At 29.5% G+C, this 20,044-nt stretch overlaps 1 protein-coding gene across 3 annotated transcripts in view; it reads right to left on the bottom strand.

Annotated features, from left to right (window-relative positions):
- The window catches only part of Arms (Ankyrin repeat-rich membrane spanning), a 310,321-nt gene extending 292,324 nt beyond the window's left edge, over window positions 1–17,997 (bottom strand). For 2 of the 3 annotated variants that reach the window (XM_075365014.1, XM_075365013.1), the window contains exons 1-2: window positions 17,798–17,997; window positions 15,749–15,921 (exon numbers count right to left, since the gene is read on the bottom strand). The gene's annotated coding sequence lies outside the window, so the exon portion shown is untranslated. The remainder of the gene's footprint in view (window positions 1–15,748; window positions 15,922–17,797) is intronic. The other variant, XM_075365015.1, reaches the window with a different exon arrangement.
- Window positions 17,998–20,044: the final 2,047 nt, after the last annotated feature.

Here is a 20,044-nt window from a genome sequence, read left to right as displayed (position 1 = left end):
GGGCAAGAGCGTTAGTGGATGGTAAGAAGAACTAACAGTAGGAACTTTGTCACCACCTCTGAACAACAACACCAAGTCTCCATGCTTCCAACACGCCGGAAAGTGGCCGGCGAAGAGCAACCAAGAATTATATATTCTAGTTAAGAGGACCAAGGACTACTGGAAGCGCTCGGATGAAGAGCTCCACTGTCATACAGTCATATCCGACGGCCTTGTGCCATGCCATACTACATGGCGCACTTCCGCCTCAGTGATCTCAGAAGATTGTGGGTCGCTCTCGAAAATCGCGAATTCCCGCCTGACATGCCAGTGGTATGAAACCTCACCCACCATAGTGTCACCAAGAGCAAATCATTAAGCAAAATGTTAAGGAAATGGTGCTTATCAATTACCACACCCTCATGGGTTGACAAGGCTGACAAGAGGACATCTTTCCTGCACTTATGTCCAAGGGCTCTACACAGAATGCCCCAAGGGTCTCTATACCCCTGCTCCTGAATGAAGGAGCACCAGGAAGACCTAATGCTATGAAAGTACCTAGCCCTCGCTCTGCGGTAATATGCGGTTAGGGCCGCACGCCAATCGGGATCACCCTCTCATTGTGCAGTCCTTCTGAGTCGGTTCACAGACTGCTTCATTACCGTCAGATTCCGAGACCACCACCCAGATATATGTTCCCGGCCAGTGGCTCTAGGAATGGCGGCTTCAGCCGCTGCCACCACCACAGAGGTAAAATTTTCTGCCAAGACATCTAATGGCAGGCCATCAAGGTCTTGAGAAAAAGTCTCTAGTCTGGACTCCAACAAAAAGGATAATTTAGGCCAATCCGCCCTCCTATGCAGGAAGCGCCCCTGGTAAACAGGAAAGTGTCCCTCATGGCCATCGCGCAGCTCATCAACTATTTCAAAAAATATCAACCGATGATTGCTAGAATAGTCGTTAACAACAGACCAGTCAAGGACCCTGCCTGAGATGTCCCTACTAATGGTGATGTCAATATTTGTACCTAAAAAGACTGTTCATCCGTTAACCGTACTGATGTAAGTGGCCAACTGGTCTGCAACATTAAAGACCTCAAAATTGTGCTGTGCGATGAAACTGTCAATTAGGCCACCACCATGACCAGTGATCCCACTGTGCCAGAAAAGCGACTTCGCATTAACATCAGCACCAATTAGGATTGGACCATTGCCCACAATACAAAGGATCATATCCCATCTCGCTAGGTGTTCCTCATGGGATCCCTGTATTGGAAATATGAGCTAACAACTGTAAGGTTCTGTCTGAGAATGGCAAGTCTGACCACAACATGATGCCCGTCAGAAACTTGCTGTATAGACACTATCAAGCAACTTCCTGCACAGAATAGCGGACATACAGGTATGCCCAACATAACACTTTTTCCAGCTGTGAAAGCCTGGCAGATCACCCCTAATTACATATGAGTGCTGCAGAAGGACAACATCGAGGATCCGTCTCTCTACAATCTCACCTAACTCAACCTGGACTATATAAGCACCCTGGATATTTAGTTGACCGAACCTAACTATCTAAGGAATTAAAGTACAGCGTAACGGCCCTTACATTGCAGCCACACTCCTTATTAACAACTGGGTGCTCGCGATTTTTGTGCAACCTCTTACAGTTAGCAGAGCCTCGGACCTATGCAAACAATCAGCACGCTTGTGACCCATTTCGCCACAATGGGCACACACCAAAGCAAACTTATAAAATTTAGCCCTATGACCATATCTGCATCATTTGAAACATCTTTGGATGTCCACGTACTCTCTTACTCGGCAGGATCCTAAATCGATAAATAGTCTGCCCGCAGATGTAAATTTTTGAAAGAGACCAGAACTTACCTCAAAGACTCCATGATATTTCTGGGTATCACACTCACCCATTTTAAAGACCAACCTGCAGTCCTGCCGGAAGGCAGCTTTGATATAGTCCAGGCGGTCTCTATTTTACATTGGGTAGGCATATTTGGACATTTTCTATATGATCGCTAATTTCTACTTTAATGCCTCCGGAATATCATCAGAAATGATTATTTTGCTATGTACCAGTTGTAAAATTGTTCAATTTGTGTAAAAACTGTCAGATCGATTTTGTTGAAATTCGGGGTGTTGCTTTATCATATCAAAAAGTTGTACGAGGTAGAATTTGAAGGTCCTATGAATAATGTAAGTACTCAAAAAAGTTTTCAAAAAAATCTTGTTTTTTTTTTCATTTTCTTGACAGCTATTGCTATTTTTGCATCAATAATAATGTATTTTTCAATTTGCAATGAATGATATTGTGTGTAAAATTTAGTAAAAAAAGTTTTTGTTTCTCAATCTTTTCTCTAAATGAACAGTTATCGAGTTATCTAGGGAAATAGGAGAGAAAAAAGGGGGGTATTTTTTCAATTTTTTTACATTTTGTTTAATAAAAACTTAACCACACCTTTTCCAACCAGTGCATAACAAAATAATCATTTCTGATGATATTCCAGAAGAATTAAGTACAAATTAGCAATCATATAGAAAAAAAGTCCATCCCAAAACAGATATTGCATGGCTAATACTGCATCGAAGGTTTATACACGAGCTAAAAAAATTATTTAACTAGTGAACAGAATTTGCAGTCAGTGAAACAAATTTATGTATGTATATTGGCTGTTTTATAAACAATAATACAAAGTGAAATACATGAAATGAAAAATAATAAATTATAAATAAAAATCAATAAAAGAATAAATAAATAATAATAATTACTAATCTAACACTTCCCTCAAAATCAGAAGACTCAGTTTTCCAAATTAACAACTTAAATGAAACAGCAGAAAAAGTAGGCTTACAAATTTCCTTCTCAAAAGCAGAAATCAAGACAAACCTCAAAGACTATCTCAAGAAATCAATAGATACAAAGTATGGAAAAAATAAATAAATGTTATAACCCAGTTTAAATGTTTAGTAATAATGGGACAGAAAGACCGCCTTGGAAATGCAAAAATATATCTTAAAAAGATTAAATTTCCTAGCCAAAGAAATTCACAAAAAAAGATATTTCTTTACATGCAAAATTGACACATTACAATATTGTAGTTAGACCATTGATATTATAGATTATTTTAACAGCAAATCTAATTAACTAGTTAATCTACTCAGAATCAAAAAGAAAATCTATGGAGAATCTATGGAAAAGGAGAATCTATGGTTTTATAAAAACAGAAGAATGGTACAAACCAAAATCAAATAGGAAAATTTATAAAACTCCATAAAATTTTGAAACGGCAATTAGATAAAAAATATTATAATTATTTGTGTGCATGATCCGATCTGAATGAATCTAATCTAAATAAACAAATTATTGAGAAAATCTGGAAACTAAAAAGTCAAACAGGATACAATAGATGAAAGAGGAACTTCGAAACCTAAAAATAAAAAGAACTGTTTGGATAAAATGAAGTTTAAAGAAATAATTTATAATGCAAAGGTTATTATGGATGAAGGAATAAAGAGCACCAGAAAATGGACAGAAAAGAAAAACTGGTACAATCATAAAATGAAGGAAAATGAAAAAAATAAATTATATTTGCGTGGTCCCTAGTAGGTCGCTTTGAAATAAAATTAAAAATAAATAAATAACAATTAATACAATTATAAAAAAGAATAAGTAAGTATAATTTTTAAAAGATACTAGTAAGAAATATAAGAATTATGTAAAATACAGAAAAAAAGAACTAAAATAAATAGATTAAAGCCAACATAAAAATTAAAATAAGATAATCTTTTACATTCTAAATCACTAAAAATCTTATGACAGTTAATACATTAGTGTTTATGTTATACTTTTTTTTTATTTAATGTTAATTTTACATTTTGGTTATGTATTCAGAAAAAAACCACTTTTCTGAGAATATTTGGTCTTTTTCTCTCTATAGCCTAGGAAAGGATGCAATTTGACAGTCAATGTGTTAATAAGTTTATTAGTTTTATGCAAGATTGAATAATTAATTTATACCACATAAAAACTCATGTAAAATGTTACAGCTTATCAATTTATCCATTAAATTAAAATTACAAAAATAATAATTATAATAGATATAATCAATAAAATACTTACACCACATTCATTATCAAGATAATGACGATTATATTTTTTAAACCAAGAAGAGCAACTTCTAAACATTAATAAAAAGGCAAAAAATAACAACAGAAGAACTTCCCAGTCATATCACTTACAAAGAGATTACTTTACGTAAATTATAAAACTGTACAAGTACAAGCAAGTTAACTTGACTTAAACACCACCTAAGAACTAAAATATAACTCCCCTCCTATCCCTCAATTAACCCTACCCTTTGTCCAAAACTCCCTTCTTTAATTATCAATTAATATATAAGACAACTGATATTCTCTATTAAGTATCTGTATTACCTATATATACTGATAATATAATTATTATTATCAAAATAACTTAAGACTGAACAACAGTACCATAATATTTTTTAATTATAAGAATAAAATTAAAAACTTTTTTTTTAAATATGTCAAAAATTATAACAAATTTCAGTGCTGTGTATCTTTCTAGTACAACAAAAATTCTTTTTTTGTTAGAAAAATTATTTTAAATTTGCCTTAAAATTTTTTACTGCACTAGGTTGTATTATTTACTTAAAAATGTGAGAAAGAAAAATTCTCAATATATATATATATATATATATACTAAAATAATTAATTCATCCATATTCACCACTCTCAATAAAAATGTAATATTATATGAAATATAAACCACCAAAAGAAAAGACAGTAGATAAATTAAACTTACCATATTAATCTCCAATAACTAGTTTTCGTGGAATCCTACATCTTCAATTCGTATTAAATGTAATATATATCACATTAAAACATATTCTTTTAATTTTTTTCATTTTATTTGAAATTATATTTTATATTTTGAAATTTTTAATTATATGACTATAAATGTAAATTTTGCTGTCCAGTACTGGAATGATGTAATCTTTAAAATGTATATTTTTCCTTTGTTCTAATAACATTATTGCGAAATACTGTATTAGATTATATTTTTATTCTGTTTTTAATTAAACCACCATCCTCGAATGTAATCTGGCGGTTCATCATTTTATATTTTTGTTTATATCTATAAATTAATATTTCTTGAGTATACTCATTTTTACCACTCTTATATTAACTCACACTTGGACTATGTATGTGAGATTCATAGTACGGAACCTTTCAGTTGAATTTTGAAGCATTTGAAGCACTTCTGCTTATCCATTCGCTCTGAAATTTTGCACACAGGTTTGCCCCTGATGACAACACATTTTAGCAACATTTTCCAGTCACTAAGATGCTCCAAGTTGCTAAATGAAAAAAATGCCCCTTGAACTTATGCAATCTCATTTAGGTGCATATTTTCTTGATGAAAGATAACCTACCCTGTTTCATTAAGTTTGGATCTAAAATTCATACACATTTTAAATAGATAATTACCAAATGTAGGGCTCTACCTACTATAACAATCGACTGGAGCTAAATTGATAACATGCTATTAGTTTTATAAACAAATGAGATATATATTAAGAGTATACAGTTGCTACTAGAAATTCTGTACAGTAAAGATCGAAGTTTTGGGAAAATTTGTTACTTTTTAACCGGATCCAAATTTTCAGACGAAAATCACAAATATCTCGAAAACGGTCAGTCCTAGAGCGCTGAAAAATCTTTTCGACCCCCCTCACTGATTCCCCATCCACTCCCAGTAGTATCCGTTGGATGATATTATTTTCAATTGCTCCCAGGGTGCCGTTCGGAAATTGGTGAGGGGGTGCAATGGGGTGCCACTGTAATATCTCGGCAACCACTCGTGGGATTTTCACGATTCAAATGACATATATATCAGCGGGTCGAGCGCTAACTGTTTAATGCATTGAGTACACTCTTGACTGATCAGAGCTTGGTTATCCAGAAATTAAATCATTTAGCCCCCTATGTTTTGACTGCACTCACCCACCAAAACTCCTTTGTCCAAAACGTACCAATCCAATCTTTCACTAAATACACTCAAAGCTGTGCGCTAGTGCAGATGTAAAGTATAAACTTATGAAAACTAAAAAGTAGAAAATAAAAAATATATAAAAAACTTTTTAAAACCACTCTTATATTAAATGCACTAAAAAATGGAAAATAAAAAATATGTAAAAAAAATTTTAAAACACCACTCTTAAATTAAACATACTAAACAGCAAAAAATAATTTTAGGATGGTATCTCAGAATGGACTTAACAACAATCTTTGATGGTCATACGTAAGATTATGTGAAAGTCATAGCTTCAAATTAAAAATTTGATGTTTTTGCCAATTTTTTCATATGCATGATAAATATTGCCTGAAGAGTGGGTTGCAAACATGAGCACCCCACAACAAGCAAAGCTATTTGACAACAAAAAGCAAATACCTTTGACAACAATCTGAAATACCATCTTAAAATTATCTTTTACCGTTTAGTGCGTTTAATTTAAGAGTGGTATTTTAAAATTTTTTTTACATATTTTTTTATTTTATCATTATTACAAATTTCCAAATTGTTTTTGCAATCTGTAACATTATGTTTGCATTCTGACAGATGGTCAGCTACGTTAGATGTACTTTCTTTTCTTTTTTTTTTTGTATGTTGGGTAATGTTCTGTAAATTGTGTTTTAAATAATCTATTGGATTTACCAATATAAATATTATTACAGTCACTGCATTTAACATTGTATATTCCTCTCTATTACTTTTATTATTGTTATTTCTTAGATATTTTATCATATATGTTAATCATTTTTTCTATTATTTTATTTTAGGTATATAATCTTTTGTGGTACTTTTTTACTGTTGTATTTTAGTATAATTATCTTTGTATTTTTTACTATGCAGTTTATAAATATTTTCTATAATTTCACCATTAAAACCATTACATACTGTTATTAATTTTATTTCATATATTTATTTTTTCAGTCTTTTTTATTATTTTTTGTATAATTAATCGCTCTAAATATCATGTTTTTACATGTACTAATTTTTGTAACCATGCGTGGTTAAAGATAAAGTCATATCATCTTATGATAATATAGTCATAGTCTATATCTCATCTTCATGGTATATGAATATCATCTACATATTTTACCCAGATAAATTAGCTATAAATATTTTATCACCCATCTCACAATCTGTGATTTTTTTTTTGTGGGGGTTTGAGAAAGACTCTATTTAACTGTCCCCTCTTTCAGCAACTGTGAAACCACATAATAAAAGTAGTGGCTGCAGTAACATCAGTCAGGATCACTTGAAAATGGGAAAAGTTTAACTATCATGAAGCTATATGCAATGTAATTGGAGAGGGCTGTATTAAGCATTTGTGAAAACTCTAAGTAAAAATTCCAAATTCAAACATCATTCATTCATAGTGTTCTTCCATTACGGCAGGTCCTGTCACAGCTGTTACTCTCCACCTTTTTCTACCCTATGCTAACCTCTTTGTGTCAGCATATTTCCCTTTTTCCATAATTTCATCAATCATTAGAAATCTCTTTCTTCCTCTTTCTTTCCTTCCATTTACCAAACCTTCTATCGCATCTGCTAATAAACACCTTCTCATACGATGTCCTAGCAAGTTCTTTTTAATATATTCAATCACATTTAGCATTTTCTTGTTCTCTCAGATTCTCCTTAATACTTCATTTATTACATGGTCTTGCAATCTGACATTTATCATTCCGCGCCACACCTGCATCTCAAAAGTCTCAATTCGATTTATGTCTGCCTTTCTCATCGTCCACATTTCAGCTCCATAGAGCATCACACTATAAATAAAACATTTCATTAATCTCTTCCTTAATGATACGTTTAACTTGCCACACAGCAACAATCTTCCCTTTTTATTAAATGCCTGCTCACTTCTTGATATTCTTGTTCTAATTTCTACTGTGCAAGTCATGACCATCAGTTATAAAGCTCCCTAAATACTGAAATTTCTTCACCTGTTTAAAACTTCATTTCCTGTCTTAATCTTAACACTTTCTCTTTTCCACCTAATACCATATATTTTGTCTTCTTTTTGTTGATCCTCATACCCTGACTTTCACCAGCTTTTTTAAATCAAGTTGTATATGACACCCTGTTACACAGCAGTTATCCAAAGCCAACTCAATTCAAAATTTCAAAAACATTTTATGTAAAAAATGGTAAATTTTCCTTATTTCAACAAAAAAAAAATCCTCAGTAATCTTCCTATAAAAGGCATAACGAGTGAGGAAATAAATAACCAAAATTCATCATGTTAAACTACCACTAAAAATTTCACTAACTCTTTTAGTAAAACATCGTGCAAATTCTATTGATTTATTTCTGGTTCTTGTGATTTTAAGAAACTTTTTGATACCATGTGTATGAAAAAGATGTAAATAACGTACAGATATAACAAAAGAAATGCTTAGAAATACAACAAAATAATCGCAGATAATTTTTCAATGCATGTGCATGCAAACCATGCATTAAAATTTACATAAGAATATACGAAATTATACATTAGAATTTAATTGTTTAATTAGAATTAAAAATATGAATGAAAAGAAAATTATTTCAATATTTAAAATTGCAAAATTCAGTTCTATTAATCAGTAAACTAATAAATAAAACTTTTACTAATGGAGTGAATTAGCAGGCATAATTTGCATGCCACAGATATAACAAATAAGTTGCTATAAAAATAATTTAACTTACATTCAATAATTAAAATAAACTAATTTCAACGTTAACTCTGTCCAATATAAAAAAAATCCCTGAAAATTTTTCATTAAGGGTAAGATACAGTACACGTAGAAAATCTCTAAGAGGATGTACCCACCATTTCCAATACAGCAGATCACAATCTCTAGATATGTCTCCTTTTTTGAAAATGTATAAAACAATGTAATATTGATTACAAATTCAAAAAATTACTTTTTAAGTCACTATGTGAAGACTATTCAGCGTCAAAGTGATTATAGTTATTTTCATTCCTAGAAAAAATCTCCATTTTTTTTTTTTTTATTTTTTAATACAACTCAAATTCAAATTTCTTATAAATAATAAAAAGCAAAGATGTAATACGACTGGTCAAATAAAATAAATTAACAATAAAAACAAAACATAATATCAAATAAAAATAAAAAAAATAATAAAAAATTTAAGAGAACAAAGTACGGGAAGTGCTACAACAAAGTAAGGGAGCAGCTTAGTCTCAATAGTAAGGAAATTTTTTTCTTCTTCTATACAATGAAAGTACCACTGTTTTGTAAAAAATTTTAGTTTAATCGTTGTTCATATAATAATGCAATGTAAAAGCATTACAGAATAAGGGAGTTGACAAGACTTCCAAAGTTAATTTCCCATCCTGTATATGCCATTATACAACTGGTAAGTGGTGAGAAAGATAAACATAACAAAGTCGAACATTTGCATGAAACAGCATACTATATAATCAAATTCCTCAATAAAGAAGAATCTGTCCTGATTAATGAGACAGTAGGATAACAATTCGATGTCATATGTTTGTTTACATAAATGAAACTGAACACAAAAAAATGGTCACGAAATGATAGATAACTGCAGATGAAGACTTGCAAAAAAAAAAACGCAGAAACATTGATCACATTAATGCACTCACTCAGTTAGAGGAACAGACAACTAAATTAAACACATATAATCAGTCCGTACTAAACATCAGTACAGTGTGAAAACAATCATAAAAAATTCACTGTAGGCTACTTCTTCTGTAGGCCATTGGTACAAGTGCATCACAAACATATTACAATAATTATATTGAAAAGCAATACAACAGTTTCTGTCAAGTGGATCATAGTTTTTATTAATTTAACAATTGCAATGCATATTTAGCCAAGTTTATTACATTAACTAAAAAATATTATAAGAGATATTTTTTACAATGCTTCCCTTCATCTTATCTCAACTATACTTCAATGATACATTTACATGTATCTAGAAATTTCTGTAATTGTTGAAGATTTTTTTTTTTAATAAAGGTTGTGCAGTGAGAATTAATCCTCATTCTGTACACCATTTTAACATATCTCTTCTCATGATTGTAAATTACAGTATTAAACACATAACAAGATCAATTAATTACATTTTAATCTTTAAAAGTTCTACATGACTCATTCAGCCTCATTTTAGATGGATTACAGTCTCATTTGGAAAACAAAACTCCAGTTGAAGTGCAACTTAAATATAAATTCAGTTCACAGCAGAATCAATAACATACACTTCTCAAAAAGATGACAATATGGTAATAAATAATCGAAATATGTCAGCAAAAAGGTAAAGTGCCAAATAAAAGAATAATATGATATTTCAACAAGAACATATAAACAATCTATTTAAAATAAGAAAGTGTAATGAATAATAAATAATATACAAAGATAAAAAATAATTTACAACCCCACTCAAAATTAACAGTAATAATATTAAATTTGATTAATTAAATAATAATGAATTAGAACAAGGAGAAATGATACTGCGTATATTGGTGCTACAACCATAGTGGTTGCAGGCAACCTGACGTAAATCATAAATTGCTTCTAAAAACAACATAGCCATCTAAGAATAACAAGCATCCCATCCCACACTAGGCTTAAAATACAAAACATTAAGAGTGGAGTGAGTGACCTTTTTCAACCGACCAAATATACTGTTGTGCATTAAAATGCTGAGTCCAATAAAACGCAGTTGATAATCAGGTCTACAAATGACATCTTAATTTTGTTCAAGCTATATAATGAATATCACCACTTCACTACTCTCAGAGAATTAATTAAATTAGTTTAATTAAAGATGGATGCCTCTTGAATTACCTCACACCCAAAACAAAGTCAGAGATGAAAAGTGCGAAGTAACAGATTAATTTACTAAAAGAAATATATTTACAAATTTAAATTTAAGTATAAAATTAGAATCCCTCAAAAGTTTAATAGCAAAATTAACATAAATAGTTAGAATATTAAGAGAAAATTCTATCCGCTATGTCAGCTAATCTGATTTTACATTCTCAGAGGTAGGCGATCAGCTTATAAAGTTGTATATTGAAGTCCTTTTGCAGAGTAAGAGGAAGGAGTCTCTACTTTAAATCCAAAATGGCAGCTTCCAACTTAGCTCCATTTTGAAGTAAACTCAGTTTAATGATTTTTGATTGGTTCAAGTAGCTTATTTATATATCTTCATTCAGAATAGCGGCAGTAGCCAAGTGGCAAGCGTTCCATCTTATAACTCAGATATCACAGGTTCTGACTTTTCATGACTTTTTTCTAACGTTTGCTTTTTTCTTAGATATACACTAACACAGATGATTTTTTATAATATAGTAATTATAGTAATAATATATTAAGAATCTGGAAAAAACTATATGAATTTCATGCTCACTGATGATTTTTTTTTTTATTTCAATTTAACAATCATCAATCTAAAAATCTTTATAAATAAACGAAACAGGTGACACAAGGAAAAATAAATTTTAAAAATTACATAACAAACAGTTTTTGTTTTGTAAAACTTGAAGTTGAAATAAATTTATTTTATTTTATTTTTTTTTTCAATTTTTCAGTATGAATGTTACAATCCATAGCATTCATGCTCTAGATTTTTATTATTATATACAAAATAATAATAGTAATTTTGTTTTCAAACATACTATCATCCACTGTATCAAATAATACAATATAATTAATTATAATACCAAAACCACCAAATATAAATTAAAAAATAAACACACAATTAATGACGTGTATCATAATTTAGAGGTAGTGGAGGTAATTAATAATAATAATAGAGGAATGTACTAGAAAAATACTATATTTGTAAATTTAAAAGTAATAATAAATTAATGAAAAGACAAACTGAATACAATAGTTCTTGATTTAAATTGCTGGTACTATTATCATAATAAATAGTTTAAGAAGTATTATATAGGATAGAAGTAATATATGCTGATATTTTATGTATAATCTTGTAATTTTTACAAGATTAAATGCTAAAAATGAAGTAATTTAGCTTTGAAAGCGCTCCATTTGGGTAAGTTTTCTTACCATTTATTGACTGTATTTGGTGGTTATGATATTATAATTAATTACATATATATATTGTAACAGGGAAGCTGAAAAAAAAAACAAGTTTTATAAAACAAAATTTATTTGCTAGGTTAATAATTGTTATATTCTAATAAAATAATAATCAGCAACCATAAAATTCATATATTTTCTTTTCCACATTCTTATAAATACTATATAATAAAAACTCATTTATGAAAGAGAATGTAGGAAAATCCGGTGCACTCCAAGAAAATGAGGGAAATATGGAAAAAAGAACAAGCAAAAAGGAAATGATATTGGTATGACCTCTAGCAGACTGCTTCAAAATAAAATAAAAAGATTTTAAAATCATCTTCATTGATGTGTATATAAGATAAAAACATAGAGCTAAAAATCAATATGATGAGTCGAGCCCAAAACCTCTCAATTATAAGACTGTAACAGTCATCATTACTCGGCTTTCCAACTGTTCTGACTATTGGTGTACAAAAAAGCTAGTTGAACCACTCAAAAATCTTTAAATGGTGTTTACTTCAAAATTTGGATTTGGAACCTGCCATTTTGGATTTAAAGTAGGGACCCCAGTCCAACCACCCCGCAAAAGAGCATCAATAAACTCCATTGTAAGCTGACTGCCAGCCGTTCAGTCCATGATCAGATTTAGAAGTAGTAACCAGTCAGCCTATTTATTAATTTTTAAAAAAAATGTTATTGTAATAAGAAAATAACATTGCTGCATTTATATTATGCGAAAACTGCAATAATCAAGACTGAAGATGATTTAGAATCCAAAGCAACCTCCCAAAATTGGTGAGTTCTGTTCAATTACTATAATTGGTGATTAATCTACTTAGTTTTATTATTAATTACTAAGTTTTATTTATTAGAAAGGGATAAGTAAGTGACAGTCCACATAAAATAATCATAACATATCAAAAATTAGCAAAAATTTTATTAAAATAAGTTTTTATTTACTAAAATTATCATGGAGCATTCAAACAAATAAAGATTTAATTTCAACAGATGAAATTAAAACATAAGATTAGTTTAAAAAAATAAATAAATAAATCTTTTTATAAGATTAGAACAAATTATACATTATACAGATCACATCACTGGCAATAAATAAAGTAATAAATCGATAAAAAAAATACAAAGGAACTGCTACAGCATTTATTTGATCAGATCAGCATTACAAAGAATATAGTTTATAAATAAGAAAAGATAAGTAGTTAAAATCCATAATCATAAATAAAATAATCATTAAATTCAATAATAATGATTCAACTATTTGAGAATAATAGAAAAAATCAGTTAGAATACAAAAAAAATGTTGAAAGCATCAACTGAAAAATTTTTAAGTACATCAGCATTTTTTAATAAGTACACAGAAAATTCAGTTTTATATACTTAGTAAAAAACTTATCAATAGATTTGCTTTTCTAAAATGAAAACTTTATTTAATTTTAATAGACTGGTTAGACCTTTTAGATTAAGGTTATTTATTAAAAATGGAAACATATAAACATAAAACAGACTTTATATATACCAAAGTAATAGTCTGCATATCTCAAAAACAGTTTTATGGTCAGTTTTGAAAAAGGTAAATGTAATTTTTTATAAATAAATTACTAATTTTATTTTTTTTTATTTAACTCATTAATATAAACATAACACATAGAATAGTTAAAATGTTTAATTCTTATTAGTATGAACTATAACACTTACTGGTAAAACAAAGATCTGATGGATCTTTTCCTTTAAGAGGCAGCACTTGCATTTTTTGGGAATATTGTAAATGCATCTCAGTATAGAATGGAAGGACATCAAAGCAACATGGCACATCATTACCACTGCCACTGTGCCATAATCAAATTCTTTATACAGTGTTCAGCATAAAAACACAGTTGTTGTTTTGTAGTAATGTGAGATTTTACTGCAGTTTGTGTGATCGTGTTAATGCAGTAAAGTAACGGATGACTCAATTTGTTAGTCCTCATCAGTATTTATATAATAAGTTATCACCTATCGTGTTTCTGTCATTAGTGATACAACTTTAGGTACAGTGACCATGAAATTAATTTGTAAATAACTGAATTCAGTTGGTACCAACTAAAAACACCAAACATAAAATTTCTACACGTACTTTCAAGATAATCTATTACAACGCAGACTGTTTACAATTCTTGCAAAACAAATGTGTTCTACACAATCTACAGTTACGTCCTGATGGAAACGAAATGGAATTACACACTTGAGGTAAAGAGCATTGGGTTTGATCCAAAAAGACTGTTATCAGTCTAAATAATTGAAACGAGGAATATGGCTCATCAAATCACAATTATGTTTTTGCACTGTCATGTTATTCATTTATTGCTGGTTACTCATTTATTCATAATCCGCTAGTGATTGGTGGACCTAAGATGCACATCGAAATTGAAGAAACTTGTTTCACTAACAAAAAATACAAAACAGGAAAAGTATTGTCTCATCAATGGGTGTTTGGCAGAATTGGTCAAGAAACAAGAGATTATTTTCCCATAGCAGTGCCAGAAAGATCCACAGAAATGTTGTTGCCAATCATCCGACAATACATTGCACCCTTGAATGGGAAGCATATGGTGCTCCACGGCAGCATTTTTGTATAGCAGGCAATGAATCACACATTACATTTTGTTGATCCACAAACCCAAGCTCACATTCAAACAAATGAAAGTGTGTGGGTGAAGACTAAAAATTGGAAAAAGAAACAATGGAGAGCAAGCCAACTGATAATAGATTCATACTTGGTTGAATGGTTCGTGACGGCAGCATTATCAAAATGAAGATTTATTTGAAAAAATTCTTCAGTGTATTGTGGAATTTATACTGCCCGAATAAATTATCCTTCATATTTTGTATTTTCTACATTATAATTGTTCTGTATTATAGGCATATAATATTCTTAGTTCCTCATTTTTTATTTTTTTATTTCATTTACTTATGTTTATTTTTGTATAGTGTAAGTTTATTATTAAATAGTTAAAAATACCAATTTAAAAAATAAACATAAGCACTAACATTGTAATCAATCAAATACTGGATTATTATTACTTTAAAAATAATCTGGTGCCATCAAATCGCAGCCAGCAGGCCAGTCACTGTGTTGCTGCCAGGAATATGCAACAATGATGTTATTCCAGCTTATACCATGGCACATTTACACTATTCACAAAAAAATGCAAATGCTGCCACTTAATGGACAAGATCCAATCTGACATCCTATTTTTGTAAGCTAACGGTAAAAGTAATGATACAAATAATCTGAGCAAATATACAAAATAAAATGTAATGATTGTGCTAGTATATGAGTACACACAGATTAAACTAATACACGTTTAAATATGTCTACATAACTGAAAATACAAAAATTATCTTTTCTACCTACCCAAATATCTAATAAACACAAAATAACAAATAGAGAAAATAATTCTGAGATAATGGTTTTCAAACTTAATGACAAAAAATTACTTTTAGCCAAGAATAAAAGACTGAAACATGTATGATAATGATTAATTAACTTAATAATATTTAAGAAAACTGTATACTGTAAGTAATAAATATTTAAACCACACCTGTTTTTATAAGCACATCCAACGTTAAATGCAGCACTATCAACTGCAACCATCACCAAACAAAGCTTATGAGTCAAAATGCAGGATAGCAGATTACATCAATATAACAATAAACATGCCATAAAATTACTGCACAAGTACTGCCATAAATTGTAATTAATGAAAATCAAGACCTGAAAAAACAAACAAAAATAATTACATACAATATAAAATCACTTTCTTTGAGTGTGTCTTAAAACAACTATAATACAAATTTCTTCCACATCAATATACTTATAAATTGCCTTTCAGAAAAAGCAAACTTACCAATTATTTTCTTCTTTACTCAACAAAATAGAGCTCTCAGAGTGCTCAATACAAGAACAAAACAGCATCTGTTCAAGAAAGTAAGTACTGTGATATTAATAATTTTTGTTAAACTTGTAGATACCACAAAACAAGATAATTTAAAATTTTAATAAAAATAATATTAAAAATTCACTTAATATAAAAATAAGTTTCTGAAGATATTTTAAGAACTACAACACAATTCCTTCTTCAATGGTATTACAGACGCCAATATCTGTAACTTTTTAGAATGAATCTAACTTTTAGAATTGTAACTGTCAGTTTAGTTACTCTGAGACAGGCAGACAGCAGGCGCATCACTTTATAAGTGCATCTATTAATATACTATTTATAATTAATAATTTTAACATTTTATATTTACAACCTACTTAAGGTAAAATATGGTACCACAAAACTAAGATCACAATAACAATACTAACTGTTAATTGTACTACTAACAGCAGATACATTCTTGCATACAACACTGATTTTTCAGTAGGAATGAATATTTACAAAATAATCAGTGCTAACTGACAGTATTCAACATTTACAGAAATGTTACCAATTGTCAGTCATTTTAAAGAATTTTTAAGTTTTATGAGGCTCATTGTAAAGAGGTAAGGAAACCTATTTCACTTTGAGTAACATCAGTAAGTTGTTTTTGTTAAATTTGGTGCGTTCAACTTCTTTTTTTTCTATTTAGCCTCTGTAATCACTGCAAAGGTATGAATGTATTACTGCAAAGGATGAATGAGAATGATATGTATGAACATAAATGAACTGTAGTCTTGTGTTTTGTGTGTATATTTCATGACTAACATGAATCATAGTTCTCTAAAATAATGTTTGGAACTGAACATTTAAACTGTAGTTTTTAAAATCCTTTATATACAACCCATTATTATAATATTTTTTTTAATTATTATAAAACATTCTAGATCAAACAATAAACCAAGTGACTAACTGATTACTGTGAATAAATTAAAACGTCACACAAGAAAAAAGTAAATAAAACTAAATGAACAAATAATTTATACCTCAGCTGTTTAATTAAACAGCTTATTGAAACTTCACAATTAAGAATATTTATTAAAAGTCTTAACATTCAAAATCAGGCTATAGATAAAACCAAAAATATGGTACAAACAATTTTAACAACTCATTCCTCTACCAGAGTACTCAAATTTATTCACCTGTATCTAGTCAAGTTTATTCTCATAGAGAATAAAAACATTTTCAAATAAAATGAAACTTTTTTCACCATTACAAGAAAAATATGTTTCATTTACTATTATTTTTTTAGGGCTGATTTAAAACTTCTTTATATGTCCTCTATATTAATAATGACTAATAGGCATTATCAGTAATGAATGACTAATATTTTCTATAATTACACTAATGATCAATCAATCCCAGACAACTTAAAAAAGTAATACAAAACCACCGTAAAAAATACCACAAAAAATCAAAATATTTATATTTATGTTAAAAATGTGCTATCTTTTCTTTAAAAAAAAAATCGCGGAAATGGATAAACTTTAAGATTAGTTTCGTACAAAGCAAACTTTGAGGTTATTAACGTCCAATTTTAAATAGGACGTAAATCTTAATAAATGTTAATTATTTACCACATATATGAAAAAACACATTAGCAGAGTAATAAAGCTGTATCAATAAATCTGACACAATCAAAAATCTTGTAATAGAAAAATACAAACTTACCAAAACGTACATAATACCTATTATCCCATTAACGTAAACTTATAGGAAGAATATTTAAAATAACAATTTATAAAATCACTTACACTTCTTTAACCGAAATACATAGGTCGTTTTAGTTTAACGTAATTGTTAAAAACAAACAAGTTTCTTAAAGGCCACAGCCCAAAAAATTATAACCAAGGTAAATATTCCAGCGACATCTAACGGATTTCGCAAAAAATGTCTGACAATTTCACTAATGATGTAGTGCAGAGATTTGAAACAAAGTTGTAAGATAAAATCACACATTTAAAAAAAGAATGACATATAAAAGATAATCCGTTCACTCTCTCTTATATTCTATATAAACTAATACCATTAATGATGTTATCAGTTTTATTTATTTGTCTAAAGAAAAAGTCATTGGGTTGGATAGCCATAACTGTATTAATATTTTTTTGAGTAACTTTCATATATCAAATTATCTTTTTCTTCAATAAAATTATAAGGAATCTTTCTCCATTAAAAATTTATTTTAAATTTATCAAAAACTATAACCGTTCAAAACCTCTACCTGATGATTTTTCGTAAAATAATTACTGAATTAGCAATTAGAAAGGGGTTTAATTTGGTATTTATGTACCTGACATTATACTGAAAACAGAATTAATAAGTTAGATTTTCCTTTGTTATTTCAAGAAGCAGTATACTTCCTCTTTCCTAAACATTCAGATCAATGTTTGGGCTGACAAATAATTTTATATAGGAATTCTTCCGTCACAACTGATTTTTACATATATGAAGAGAATAAAATAAAATAAAATGATTTATTTTCAAAGATTCAAATTACACAATTTACAGATTACAAGGTTATAAGAGTCGACAATGGAAAATCTGTTATACTTTTATCATAATTTCTCTTTGAAGCAAAAATGTATTTTAATATTACACGAGTTATTGATGTACCCACTAATGTACTCATTACTGCTATGTTGTTACTAACTGCTTCATATTAATGAAAACAAAAAATGTTTAGGACCAATTCTAGAGCAACAGTAACTTTGAAGAAAAGAGAGTTGAAGAAAACAAATTTTTATCTTTCAATTCTTGCATTTATTATCAAATTTCAATTCTCTCCTATTTTTTTTTTTTAAGGTGATTAGTTAACAGATATATAAATAATCAGGTTTTTTGCAGTTTTTAATGCAAAGAGAAACTAAGAAACTATCCTAAATTAGCTGACAAATTAACAAAAATTTTATTAAATAAATCATGTACTATATAAAGCAGAGGTTCCCAAAGTTATTTTTCTCATAGACCACTTTCAAAATTTTGCTGGTTCCGGTGGACCCCCTGCAGCTACATTTCTACCATATTTCCAGTCGACGGAAAATGTGAAGATTAGATCTAACTATGAAAATTTGCGTTACGGCTGAGTTCCACGAACTAACAGCTTCCGAAAAAAAAGTGAGAATTGATCGGTTAATTTTTGATTGACTGTGCTGTGAGTGGATGTCAAAAAAGTAAAGTTGGCCGATCAAAAAAAAAGCTTCCATCCAACTTTACATTTTTGACAACTAATCACAACACAAGAAAGCAATCGATTCTCACTTATTTTATTTAGAAAACTTCCCATTCAGAGTGGTAAAAAGCAAAAGAAAAATAGTATATTTTTTTGTGTTGCTTTTATTCAAATATGTAATCATTACGCTATTAATTATTATCGTTATCATATTGCAATGTAATATAATAAAATTGTTGTAATGTAATTAAAATTAAACATTAATAACGTAATCTAACTTCTACAATGACAGTCACAAAATAGTTACAATTTTAATGGGAGGGATGTACTTGATGGATTGACAGCAAATTATCAATATTTGGCTTCAGTTTTGTTAGGAATAAGCGAAAATCTCCCCGTTCTGTGATATTGAATCTGCTCCTTTTTTTTTATAAAAGGTTTGTAACGACACTAAAACTTTTTTCGACAAGATATGACGAGGGAAACACTATCAAAAGCTTCCTCGCAATTCCCCACAGTCCAGGATATTTATCTGGTATTTCTGCCTGCAGCCAAAATGTTTGATACCCTCTTTTAAATTTCACCTTCAGCTCCTCATTAGTGCTAAGCTCGAGTAGTTCCTCTTGTAATATCACATTCTTCACTTCCGTTTCATCAAATGGATTTATGATCCATGGTGGTATTTCCATCGTCAGAATATCTTCAAATCTGATTTTGAAGTCATCATGCAGGGCAATTAAATGTTG

Source organism: Lycorma delicatula, chromosome 4 (assembly GCF_047948215.1).
Source record: "Lycorma delicatula isolate Av1 chromosome 4, ASM4794821v1, whole genome shotgun sequence".
Lineage (NCBI taxonomy): Eukaryota > Metazoa > Arthropoda > Insecta > Hemiptera > Fulgoridae > Lycorma > Lycorma delicatula.
This window is presented reverse-complemented; position numbering and strand designations above follow the sequence as displayed.